Genomic DNA, 13,473 nt, shown 5'->3' with positions numbered 1-13,473 from the left:
TTATTTGTAGTTGCTGAAAACAACCCAAATGTACATCAACAAGTAAATGGATAAACAAACTGTTACAGCTATACAACAGATTGCTACTCAGCAATAAAAATGAACTACTGACACATGCAATAGCATATATAAATCTCAAAATAATTATGCTTTGTGGAAAAAAAAGTCAAACCAGAAATAAATAAATGTGAGAGCATACACTTGACAATTCCATTTATATAAAATTCTAGACAATGGAAATTATTCTATAGTAACAGACAGTTGATCAGTAGTTGCCTAGAGTCCACAGAGGTTGAGGGACCGACTATAAATGGGAATAAGGAAACCTGTGGGGCTGATGAATATGTTCATTATCTTGACTCTGGTTTTAGTTTCATGGGTGAACACTTATGTCAAAATTTTTAAATTGTACATTTTTAATATATACAGTTTACTATATGTCAATTATAGCTCAATCAAGCTTTAAAAAAGAAAAAGACAGAGAAGGAAAAATAGGGCAATATACTCATGCTGGCCACTCAATAACTGATAAGGTAGTAATAAAAGCAATTTGCTCTATCTTGTTGTACAGATAGCACTTGGCAAAATTCAACTTGGACCACTCAAAATAGCAGATAAATCTGAATTTTCTTAAACCTAAAAATACTTTCATTAATCTATATTATAATTTCAATCTTCTTTTTTGACTGATCTTTAGTCAGTAGTGCTAGAACCCTCCCAGTTCTGGCAAGTAATACAATTAATGTGATCTGTAAATAAGCATTTAGATACACCAAGAAAGCTCTTATAAGAAACTCTAATAAGGTTCTTCAAAGCTAAAAATATCTGTAAACAGTATCTCCAGCATGACGAAATCAACAAAAGACTCCTACTATCTACATGAATCACCACTTAAGAATTCCCCAGTTATACATATTTTACCTTCTGTAGATATTTGTTCAAATAAATTTAAACTATTTCAAAACATTTTATCTACTTTCTAAAAAGTTAGAAAAGCCTTACGGTTAAAACCCTAAGCTGAATTTTGCTTTACCAAAAAGTATGTCCATTGTTTTAAAGACAATAAAAAAGTATTCTGTATTTCACTAGTGAGAAAAATTATAGAAATAGAGGTGAAGTTCAATCAATCATAACTACTTTACATTCATAATATTTATGCCAGCCAGGTGAGGAATGACGTTATCTAACCCAAGCTGCCATCATCCTTCACTTCAACTACAGCAATAGCCTTTTTATGTTTTAATTCAGCTGAACTCAATCTTGATAGAGCCCCTAAGTCTTAATTTCTTCATCTATTAAATGGGTACAATAACACTTCCAATCTCATGAAGATGTGTGAGGATTAAATAAGAATACAGGTATAGCATTGTTTGTTGCCTGGTACATAAAAAGTAAATGCTACCTATTATTACCTGAATAAATGTTCAGCCTCCATGAGTCCAGCACTGGAATGGCATCACATATAAGAAACAAGTCTAACCTCAAAAAAAAAAAAAAAAAAAGCAAGTTAAAAGCAATTTAAATCTTAATATGTTGAGACTCTCAAAGAAAATAAAAAAGATCCATTTCAAAATCCACAGCAGCTTCTTAATATCTTCTTTCCCAATTCCTTTTGCTCACAATGTTTCTCTTAACCCTTTGAGTGCCAACCAATATCCTAGGAACTATGCTAAAATTGCCAAGGCATTTTTGCTGATTTTAGCAGTTTAGGAAAAAAATTATGAATCACAAGTAAATGAAGTTACATATTCAAAAACTTAAAGAAACCTTTACTACATTGACATATTTAGTAATATCATCATCACTAATAAAAGCAGACTTAGAACTGGACGCCATTTCGAAGCTTTGATAGCACTCCTGGCACTTTTGGCGAAAGACAGGAGCACGATTGCGCTCCCCAGCACTCAAGGGGTTAACCCTAATGCCTGCCCTGAACCCTTTATATCCACCCCTCCCTGAATTCACTGTTTATTTGGCACTTTCCCCTCTGTTGATCCCCTTCTCATAAGCAATTCTCAACTTTCTAACATAAATCAATCATCCAGTCTTACTCCTTGAAATTCTTCAGCTGTTTTTTTACCCATTATCTTTTTACAAGTTCAGAAACTGGGCTAGCAGATCTAGAATCTCTTTTAGTAGGTGAGAAGCAAAAGTAGAGAGGCCAGAGACAGATTTTTCTTCTGTGAGTACAGTAAAACCTCGATATAATGGACTAATTTGGGGGAGGGGGTGTCCATTAAAGCTGAAAGTCCATTATGTAATACTAGTGTCCCGGTGCACATATTCATGCACACTGAAAGGAAATTAATTAGAAAAAATATTTTAATATTGTTATTCATCCTTTCTCTATAATAAAAGTGTCAACCAAATTCATAATCAACAATGACAGATCAAACACATGCGTGCAACTGGCACCAGTGAGAGCTTTATATGTATCACACATGCGCGAGTCAACTTAGCCTTTTATATATATAGAATAAACTTAATTAGACCTGATTTCTGATTTAGCTAAACTTTTCTCAGCCCAGTGAAGCACCCCAACTTCTCTTTCAGATAATTGTCAGCAACACAGCAGTAAACATCAACACGAAGCAGATTATTATTGTAGATCACATAGGGAAAACAAAGGGTAATATATTTAACTGTAGCAGAGTTTGACTATATTCTGAGCAGTGAGAAAACCTGAAGTCATTTTCAAACTCCACCATTTCTTACTTCTTTTCAGTAGGGTCAAGTTTCTAAACTTTCTAAATCTCCGTTTTCCAGCTAATGAAAAGAAAATAGGATTCTACCAAGTCTGCTATCTACCTCTTCCAGGACTTCTGTGAGGATCAAATGAGATGAGGCATGTGAAAACACTTCACATACGTTTGATTAAACTGTAAAATGTTTGCACCTGGCTATAAAGCACATCAGGTTCCTGGGCTGAAGAAACTCCAAGGAAGCTAGTCACTAGGGCAGTGATGGCGAACCTTTTGAGCTCGGCATGTCAGCATTTTGAAAAACCCTAATTTGGTGAGAATCGAAGATGGCGGCATAGGTAAACACCGGAGACTGCCGCCGTGGACAACCACTTCAAAAATACAACTAAAAGTCGGAGCGGACATCAACCAGAACCACGGGAAGGCTGGCTGAGGAGAGTCTCTTCAACTAGAAGCAAAAACAACAGCATTCCGACGCTCAGCGGAGGCGCAGTGTGGAAAATTTAAAGGTACGGCGGTGCGGTGGTGAGGGTGCACGCGCAAAGCGGGCTGGCGGCTGAGGGCACGATTGTCGTTTTCAATCAGGAGCGAGTCTCAGACTCTGGGCTACAGATCCGGGCGAGTCTCTAGGGACCCAGACTCAAACGGGAGAAGCGGGACTGTCTGGCTACGGCCCCTCCGAGGTTTGCAGCGATTGCTGGGACAGAGAGGCAGAGCCCCTGGGGACGGACTGAGAGCGGCCATAGCTGCTCCCTCCCCCCCGCCCCGCCCTGTTGAGCCCGCCCCGCCCAAACCCTGCGCAGAGCCATTTGCCGATCGCCTCAGGCAAGGGCTGGACTAGCACCTCCCCTGAGGACTGAAGTTTTCCCACAGCTGATTTCCACCGCCAGTCGGCCTGGTGGTCAAATCCCTCTAGTGTTAACTACAACAATTAAGGCTTGGCTAGAACAAGACTGCGCACAGAGACCACAAGGGGGTGCACCAAGAAAGCATAAAAGATGCGGAGACAAAAAAACATGACAGAAATGGAGGATATGGAGCTAAGAATCGCAATTTTGAGGGCTTGCCATAAATTTGTGCAGAGCCTCACGAAAACTAATGAGACCCTCGATGCTACGATAAAGAAATTAGAAAGTAAGCATACACGGACTGAAATAAAGAATATTATACCCAATAGCAGACCAGAGGAGTGCAAGAATCAAACCAAAGATTCGACAAAAAACACCCAATTGGAAAAGCATAATGAAAAAAGAATCCAAAAGTGTGAAGATAGTGTAAGGAGCCTCTGGGACAGCTTTAAGCGGACTAATATCAGAGTCATTGGAGTCCCAGAAGATGAGAGACAGCAAGATATTGAAAACCTATTTCAAGAAATAATGGCAGAAAACTTCCCCCACCTGGAGAAAGAAATGGACCTACAGGTCCAAGAAGCGCAGAGAACCCCAATCAAAAGGAATCCAAAGAGGACCACACCAAGACACATCATCATTAAAATGCCAAGAGCAAAAGACAAAGAGAAAATCTTAAAAGCAGCAAGAGAAAGAGGCTCAATTACCTACAAGGGAATACCCATACGACTGTCAGCTGATTTCTCAACAGAAACTTTGCAGGCCAGAAGGGAATGGCAAGAAATATTCAAAGTGCTGAATACCAAGAACCTACAACCAAGATTACTTTATCCAGCAAAGCTATCATTCAGAATTGAAGGTCAGATAAAGAGCTTCACAGATAAGGAAAAACTAAAGGAGTTCATCACCGCCAAACCAGTATTATATGAAATGCTGAAAGGTATCCTTTAAGAAGAGGAAGAAGAAGAAAAAGGTAAAGATACAAATTATGAACAACAAATATGCATCTATCAACAAATGAATCTAAGAATCAAGTGAATAAATAACCTGATGTACAGAATGAACTGGTGACTATAATGAATCAGGGACATAGAAAGGGAATGGACTGACTATTCTTGGGGGGGAAAGGGGAATGGGAGATGCGGGAAGAGACTGGACAAAAATCATGCACCTATGGATGAACTCAGTGGGTGGGGAGTGAGGGTGGAAGGTGGGGTGGGAGCTGGAAGGAGGGGAGTTATGGGGGGAAAAAAGAGGAACAAATGTAATAATCTGAACAATAAAGATTTAAAAAAAAAAAAAAAAAAAAAGAAAAACCCTAATTTAACTCTGGTGCTGTGTCACATATAGAAATTTTTTAATATTTGCAACCATAGTAAAACAAAGACATATTTTTGATATTTATTTTATGTATTTAAATGCCATTTAACAAAGAAAAATCAACCAAAAAAATGAGTTTGCATGTCACCTCTGACACGCGTGTCATAGGTTCGCCATCACTGCACTAGGGAGAGGAAGCCGGGCATTGCTATGTGACATCATTATCCAGTGCCCACAGAGACCGTTTCTGGGCTGGCCTGGGGGCCACATTTTGCACCATAGGGTCTTGGCAGTGTTGGCTGCGATTTGGTGGGGTGTTGCTCCAGGGTGGTGGCGGGGCCTGTGTCCAACTTGAGTGAAGCAGAGTGTTGGTTTGTCAGTGCCAGGCCCATGGTGCCATTTATTTTTAAATGGCCAGTGCACGTCATGGCAGCTCCTGCGTTGAGCATCTGCCCCCTGGTGGTCAGTGCACAACATAGCTAACAGTCGGAAGGATGGACACTTACCCTTTTATATATATACTAGGGGCCCGGTGCACAAAAATTTGTGCACTGGGGAGGGGGTTTCCTCAGCCCAGCTTGCTCCCTATCACATACTGGGAGCCCTAGGGGATGTCCTACTACCTGCTCCCTACTCCCCTTGGGGAGCGGGCCTAAGCCACAGTCTGGCCTTCCTTTGTGGGAGTCGACCGGGCTGATCAGGGGAAGGCAACAGCCCCATCACCGCACTGTTGCAGCCACTGCCAGTCACCGCAGCCACCAAGGTGTTTTCCTCAACACGGACTCCAGTCCCTTTACCATGAAAAAATTACAACTTGCTTTAGGCATTTTCAAGATGTGTCTTTCATAGGATATCACATTTCTTTCTTTCTTTATCCTCACCTGGGGATATGTTTCCATTGATTTTTAGAGAATGTGGAAGAGAAAGGGAAAGACACAGAGAAACATCAAAGTGAGAGGAACACTTTGATTGGTTGCCTCCTGCATGAGCCCTGACCTGGGCCGGAGCCAGGGGGGAACCTGCAACCTAGGTACATGCCCTTGGTCAGAATTGAACCCAGAGTCTGCATTGGGCAGGCCGAGGCATTATCCACTGAGCCAAACCGGCTAGGACAGGATATGACATTTCTTAACCCTCCAGCAGCAGACCTTCCTTTTTTTCTCCAGGAGTGTGGTGAAAAACCCTAGATCACTTTTTGGACTCTTATTACCCAAGTTACCAAGAATATTACCAGTGGCATACAGGGAGTTAACAAATCAGCAGTCAGAAAAGGTGTTTCCTCTGTAGTTCACACCAATTGCTGGTTTGGCCCCTGCCCAGGCCTAACGCCTCTGGCGAGTCATTAGCCCTGGGCCAGGGCACCCTCAGCTCCAAACCACCGTGGCCATCAAGGATCGCTGGCTGGCTGCGCCCCGGTTCCGGCCGCCACCACCATCAAGGATCACTGGCTGGCTCCTCCCTGGCCCAAGCCTAAAGCCTCTGGCTGAGGCGTTAGGCCTGGGCCTGGGCACCCCCAGCTCCCTGCCGCTGCCGACATCAAGGATCGCTGGCTGGCTCCACCCCAGTTCCCCTGCCATCTCTGCCATCAACCATCGCTGGCTCAACGATTGCTGGCTGGCTCCTCCCTTACCCAGGCCTAAAGCCTCAGTCCGTGGCTTGGAGCCGACATATGCAAATTAGCCGCCATCTTGGCTGGCGATTAATTTGCATATCTCGCTGATTAGCCAATGGGAAGGGTAGCGGTCGTACGGCTAATTACCATGTTTCTCTTTTATTAGATAGGATAGACTAGAGGGCCAGTGCACAGATTCATGCACCAGTGAGGTCCCTTGGCCTGGCCTGCAGGGATTGGACCAAAAGGGTCCCGGATTGTGAGAGGGCACAGGCCAGGCTGAAGGACCCCATGGTCCTCTAGTATGCATGTAAGATCTTTGGTTAATCTCTTCCCGCCCTCCCCCCTTCCCCTTCCCTCTGAGATTCATCAGTCTGTTCCATGTTTCCATGCCTGTGGTTTGGTGGTCTGCCTCCTGGTGGTCAGTGCGCAACATAGCTAACGGTCGGCCAGTCACTTAGGCATATATATATATATATATATATATATATATATATATATATATATATTAGAGGCCCGATGCACAAAATTCGTCCAAGAGTAGGCCTCGCAGCTGTGGTGGCTGCCTCGGCCCTCACAGCTGCGGCTTCATCCAGAAGGTCATCTGGAAGGTCGTCCAGACAGTCGTTCTGCTGTTCAGCCAATCAGTCGATTTGCATATTATGCTTTTTATTATAGATAAGTAGTAGCCCGATGCACAAAATTCATGCACGGGAGAGGTGTCCCTCAGCCCGGCCTGCACCCTTTCCAATCTGGGACCCCTCGGGGGATGTCCAACTGCCAGTTTAGGCCTGATCCCACAGGCAGTTGGACATCCCTTTCACAATCTGGGACCGCTGGCTCCTAAGTGCTCACCTGCCTGCCTTCCTGATCGCCCCTAACTACTCTGCCTGCTGGCCTGCTCACCCCCAACTGCCCCCCCAGCCAGCCTGCTGACCCCTAACTGCCCCCCCACCGGCCTGCTCGCCCCCAACTGCCTGCCCCCTGCTGGCCGGCTTGCCCCCAATTGCCCTTCCCTCCTGGCCTGATCTCCCCTAACCGCCTCTGCCTTGGCCCCGCCACCACGGCTTTGTCCAGAAGGACGTCTGGAAGGCCTCCCAGTCTAATTAGCATATTACCCTTTTATTAGTATAGATAGGTTTTCCTAATGTGTAGTTAAAAAAATTACAGGGAGGCCAGGGGATTGTCAAGGGCGGGGGAAAAAAAGGACACATGTAATACCCTTTGTAATACTTTAAGCAAAAAAAAAAAGGAAAAAAAATAAAATAAAATAGCATAACAATGTTAAGAAAAATTACAAATTAGTTTACCTGTTTTTACTTATGTAGATGTTTGTGTAATTAAAATTAAGTATTTATGAAAAGTTTAATATCACAGAAAAGTTTTCTATATGTATTATAGTAATTTTAAATGTATACTGAATAGGTCTAGGAAATGCTTGCAGTCACCAGATGCACTGCTGGGGCATGGCTTAGTTCAGATGGCCAGCATGTGTTAAAACTGCTGCAGAGCCCAGCTGATGTGACTCAGTGGTTGAGCGACGATCTATGAACCAGGAGGTCATGGTTCGATTCCTGGTCAGGGCACATGTCAGGGTTGCAGGCTCGATCCTCAGTAGAGGGCATGCAGGAGACAGCCGATCAGTGATTCTCTCATCATTGATGTTTCTATCTCTCTCTCCCTTCCTCTCTGAAATCAATAAAAATATATATTAAAAAAACAAAACTGCTGCAGAAAGTTATGGCAATGACAACAGAACCAATTACCTCATGCCATACAGTGTGATCATGCACTAATCATTTGCCAAACATTGTTTATGAGCGGTGACTCTTGTATTTAAATATGTAGACTATAGTTGTAGATATGTAATATTTATTTATGTTGGCAATATTACTAGTGTTCCAACATATGGCCCATTCACTAAAATGTGTTAAAAATAACAGTGAATAACAAAAAAATAACCTCTTAATTTAATTATAAGCAAATCTTGGTTAAAAGTGCTTTAAAATTAATAGGGTATTAATTTTCACATATGACATGACTGGAAATTTGTTGTAAATCCCAAGTCTATTAAATTGAGGTCCAAAAAACTCGGGGGTTTACTGTATAAATAATTATTGTAAACACATAATTTAATATCTCCTCACCCCAACTGCAATATTTATTAGTATTATTGCTATTACAGGACTGAGGGTTAGCTGCTGCTTAAACCTCTTTTAAAACCCTGAGTGCTGGAACCACTACTAGAACCCTTAATATGCCCAAGACAGTCTATGTTCTTGGAAGTCCACAAAATGCCTAAGCCCTACTGTGTCCTATGCTGAAGTGAGGAGTATTCTTAACTCACCATTTTGTTTCACAATACTATTCCATGATCACATCACCAACAGCTGTCTTCCCAATATCATACTAAGATTTACATGAAAAAGCTCTTCTAGTTTCTTTACAGACCCTGAACCTCAGGGTTTGGGCATTACAAAAGTACAGTAGTTTGGTTAGGGTTGGGAGGCATGGCCAAAGGCTACTGCCCTTCCCTTTTCACCAACCTTGTGTCTGAAACGCTGCCTTGCTTGGTGAATTTTTCCCCAGGACATGCCTTGTTTTCCCCAATGCAAAAAAATTACTAGTTGCCTTTCTCCATAGGCCTTCAAACCATGCCCAGACTGATTTTTAAGTGGGCACAGCAGGTATACACTTAGAGCCACACCAAGAGCTCACTCCCCAACTCTGAGTCAGAGTCCGGAGCAACATAATTCAAAGCACTCACTAGTAGGTACTGTTGTAATGGTTTTCTTGCCCTATCTGTAGTCTTACCAAAATTAAAAGTGGAATACTTTCTGATAAAAGTTTAATTCCTTTCTGCTGCCCATCCTCCATAATCCCCCACATAGTTTGCATGGTGTTTTGTTTTGTTTTAAATAAAATGTCCTCGGGTGAGGATTAACAAAAATAATAATAATTAAAAATAAATAAAACAGGTTTTAGATTTTTAAAGGTTTTTACAAACTTATTTGTACAGCCAATAACATGGCCAAGCTGTCAAAACTCTGTGTTCTCTTCTTCATTCTAACAATCTTCCTTGTATTCTCAGAAATTTCCCTTTTTTTCTCTGAAGATAAAATTTGCACTCTGAAAATAAGATGGCAATTGTACCTGGCAACACTGTTCTTTGGGTCTGTGGGGCCCAAATCCAATGTTCTCAGGCAGTAGCAATTCCCAAAGATCTGGCTACCAGCATTGATTGCATTACATAGTGCCTCACAGCCCAGAATAATTAGGCTAAACTGACCCAAACTGCAAATGCCTGTGAAAAAATCAGGGATAAGAGTTCTATGAAGAACTCCAAATGCCTTAAAGATAATTTCACAGGAATACAAAGAATCAGTTCAGTTATCTAATGGTGCATTCTATAAAGCCTTAATAACGACCCTATAACCAGAAAAACACATAAGTTGTCCTAGCCTCCTAATCAGTTGCATTTAGCAGCCAACATCCATCTTTTGCAATAAAATGCCACCTTGAGTTCTTATTTCTATCAAATTATCACTGGTTTGGTTGAAGCATCATCCCATACACCAAAAGATTTCGGGTTTGATTTCTAGTCAGGGCACACACCTAGGTGGCAGGTTTGACCCCAGATTGGAGGGAACTGATCAATGTTTCTTTCTCACATAGATATTTCTCTCTCCTTCCCCTCTTCCTCTCTCTGAGCATATCCTCAGGTGACAATTTTTAAAAATTATCACTGGATTGGGCAACAGATAAATCAGAAAGCACAGGGAACGAATTTACTTGTCTGAGACCCAAGACAATTAAACCTACTAAGAGAAAGAGAATAGCCTCTAGTAAACTGGAGACAAATTTTGAAGATCCTGCCCAACTGACATGGCTCAGTGGTTGAGCGTGGAACTATAAACTGGGAGGTCAGGGCACATGCCCCAGTTGCAGGCTTAATCCCCAGTAAAGCGTGTGCAGGAGGCAGCCAATCAATGATTCTCTCTCATCATTAATGTTTCTATCTCTACCTCCCTCTCCCATCCTCTCTGAAATCAATATAAATATATTTATTTTAAAAAGGAGAGATCCTAACAAATCTAACACTTGGGCACACCAAAATGGCTGTAAGCTGAAAAAACAGCCACATGTCACTTCCAATGGTGCTCCTAAATTGAAAGTGACCTTCCCTCTCCAAAATAAATAATGTTGAAAGGCAGCTGAATCTTAAACAATGACTCTGACTTTGCTCTAAAATAAGGGCTATGACAGCCACCTTAATGAGGACCAATAAACTCAGGGCAAGAGGCTCATTGTGCTGACATTGTCACCTTGTCTAGGACTTCAGCTGATTCATCCTGATGGGCTGACAGGTCAGTGACATCTGCACCCTGCCCAAGATTCTTGTTTATTTCACATATATAAAAAACGCTGTCAATTCAAGATAACTGCTATGAGTCTTTTCCTTCCCTGACTTCATTGAGCACCTAGGGAGAAAACGTAATCATTTCAGGTCCATATTAGTAACTCTGGGTGACTACCAAGGCATAGAGGGGCTAGGAATAAGATCCATAAAAGGACCACAATGTTTGCTCTTGGCAATTAGCAATTTTTTTTTTATTAAAAAGGAGTTAAACAAAAAGATCAAAATCACTCGAGGAAGAAAATCTCTTCAGCATTAACAGATGTTTGGTTTATTATAGTAATTTGGAAAATAGTTGCAAAGTCAGAACCTGAAAATATCTGGTCCTTTGCTACACCAAGTAATCACAGAAGACATCCTTTAACCAAGTAAGCTTTCTTCTAACATGAACCTCCAAGAAGAAAGACAAGTCAAGACAAACAAAAAAAGGAAGGGAGGGAGGGAGGTTGGAAAGGAAGGGAGCGAAACAAAGAAAAGGGGAAGAGGACAAGGAAGAACAATGCCCACTGTTATAAACATGGCGACAAATTATTTGCAGTAATTCCAATCAAGAAGTGGAGTTCATTTCCCCACCTCTTAAATCTGAGCTAAAAAAAAAAAAAAATCTGAGCTGCCCTTGTGATGTGCTTTGTTCAATAGGATGCAGCATGAATGGCACTGTGCAATTTCTGAACCTAGGCCTTCAGAGAACTTCAACTCTCACACTCTTGAAACCTAGCTACCATGCAAGGATGCCAAGAGAGTCTGCAGGAGAGGCCATAGCACCCTGGATAACAGCTCTAGCCCAATGCTAGATGATGCTAGAGTGAGGCTATCCCACTACAAACCAGCTCCTAGCCAACCTGCCAACTAACCATAGAATGAGTGAGCCCAGCAGATACCATATGGAAGAGAGGCAAGCTGTGCCAGATGAGCCCTGCCCAAATTGCCAGCCCAGGTAATCATAACCAAATATAGCAGACCCCTGCCCCACCCCGCCATACGCAGTTTCATTTTCCACAGTTTCAGTCACCCACGGTCAACCATGCTCCCAAAATATTAAATGGAGGATTCCAGAAATAAACAATTTATGTTTTAAATTGTGCACCATTCTGAGTAGTGTAGTGAAATCTTGCACTGTCCAGCTCCATGCCCCCAAAAAACATAAATCATCCCTTTGTCCAGTATATCCATGCTGTATGTACTACCCACCCTGACTTAGTAGCCATTAATTATCAAATTAATGGTTGAGGCATCCAAGTGCTTGTGTTCAAGTAACACTTATTTTACTTAATAATGGCCCCAAAGTGCAAGAGTAGTGATGCTGGCAATTAGGATATGCTAAAGAGAAGTTGTAAAGTGCTTCCTTTAGGTAAAATGGTGAGTAAAATAAAATATTTTGAGACACAGAGACTATAGTCACATAATTTTTATTACAGTACATTGTTCCATTTTATTTTTAGTTATTGTGTTAATCTCTTAATTTGCCTAATTTACAAATTAAACTTTATCCTAGATATGTACAGAATGGGTAAAAGTATATTTACAGTTGTGAGTGTGGAAAACACAGAGTTTATTATTGTACTAGAGGCCTGGTGCACAAAATTAGTGCACTCGGGGGCAGGGGTCCCTCAGCCCAGCCTGCACCCTCCTGCAGTCCAGGAGCCCTTGGGGGATATCCGACTGATGACTTAGACCTGCTCCCCACTGGGAGCGGGCCTAGGCAGGCAGGCAAACATCCTTAGCACTGCTGCAGAGGTGAGAGAGGCTCCCGCCACCGCTGCTGCGCTTGCCAGCCATGAGCCCGGCTTCTGGCTGAGAGGTGCTCCCCCTGTGGGAGCACACTGACCACCAGGGGACAGCTCCTGTGTTGAGCATCTGCCCCCTGGAGGTCAGTGTGCATCACAGCGACCGGTCATTCCACAGTTGGTTGATTTGCATATTAGCCTTTTATTATATAGGGTTATTATTATTTATTATTTTCCATATGAACTATAAATGTACTTTTGCCCCACCCTGTATAGGAAAAAATAGTATATACAGGGGTCCATATGGTCCGAGGTTTCAGGCTTTCATTGGGGATCCTGGAACATATCTTCTCCACCCCCCCCCCCCACTTCCCCCACCCCTATGGATATAGCACCCCGTGGATAAGGGTGGACTACTGTAAATAGGTGTTTTAAATCACTAAGATTTAGGGTGGTTTGGTCCATAGAAATAGATAACAGAAACACCCACAATCAGCTGAGACTAATTCAAAATATTAATGGGTCACTCAAAATCAGCATGTGCATTCCCATCATGTAAGCAAACTGGAATCCAAAGAACACAATACAGAACCACCCTCCACTGATAAGACATACCACTGGATCCCAGTTGAATGCTCAGATTCATCAATTTGTTCCTGCATCTATCCCACATGTAAATACCTGGAGAAGATATGTACAAATATATGTATCCCACAAAGGACTCATATGTAAAATATACAAGGAATTTCTATAAATCAATAAGGAAAAGACAAACAACCCAAAAGTTTAACAGGCACTTCACAAAAGAGGATACTTAAAGGCCAATATGCATATGAAAAGATATTCC

At 42.1% G+C, this 13,473-nt stretch overlaps 1 protein-coding gene across 5 annotated transcripts in view; it reads right to left on the bottom strand.

Annotated features, from left to right (window-relative positions):
• R3HDM2 (R3H domain containing 2) overlaps positions 1-13,473 on the bottom strand; it is a 183,195-nt gene that overhangs the window by 146,440 nt on the left and 23,282 nt on the right. For 3 of the 5 annotated variants that reach the window (XM_070409908.1, XM_070409898.1, XM_070409906.1), the window contains exon 2: positions 1,413-1,475. The gene's annotated coding sequence lies outside the window, so the exon portion shown is untranslated. Of the gene's footprint in view, positions 1-1,412; positions 1,481-13,473 lie in introns of all 5 variants that reach the window. The other 2 variants (XM_070409921.1, XM_070409907.1) reach the window with 1 other exon arrangement.

This window comes from Myotis yumanensis, unplaced genomic scaffold, assembly GCF_028538775.1.
Source record: "Myotis yumanensis isolate MYYU_CA2020_CCGP unplaced genomic scaffold, mMyoYum1.0.hap1 SCAF_3, whole genome shotgun sequence".
Taxonomy (NCBI): Eukaryota; Metazoa; Chordata; class Mammalia; order Chiroptera; family Vespertilionidae; genus Myotis; species Myotis yumanensis.
This window is presented reverse-complemented; position numbering and strand designations above follow the sequence as displayed.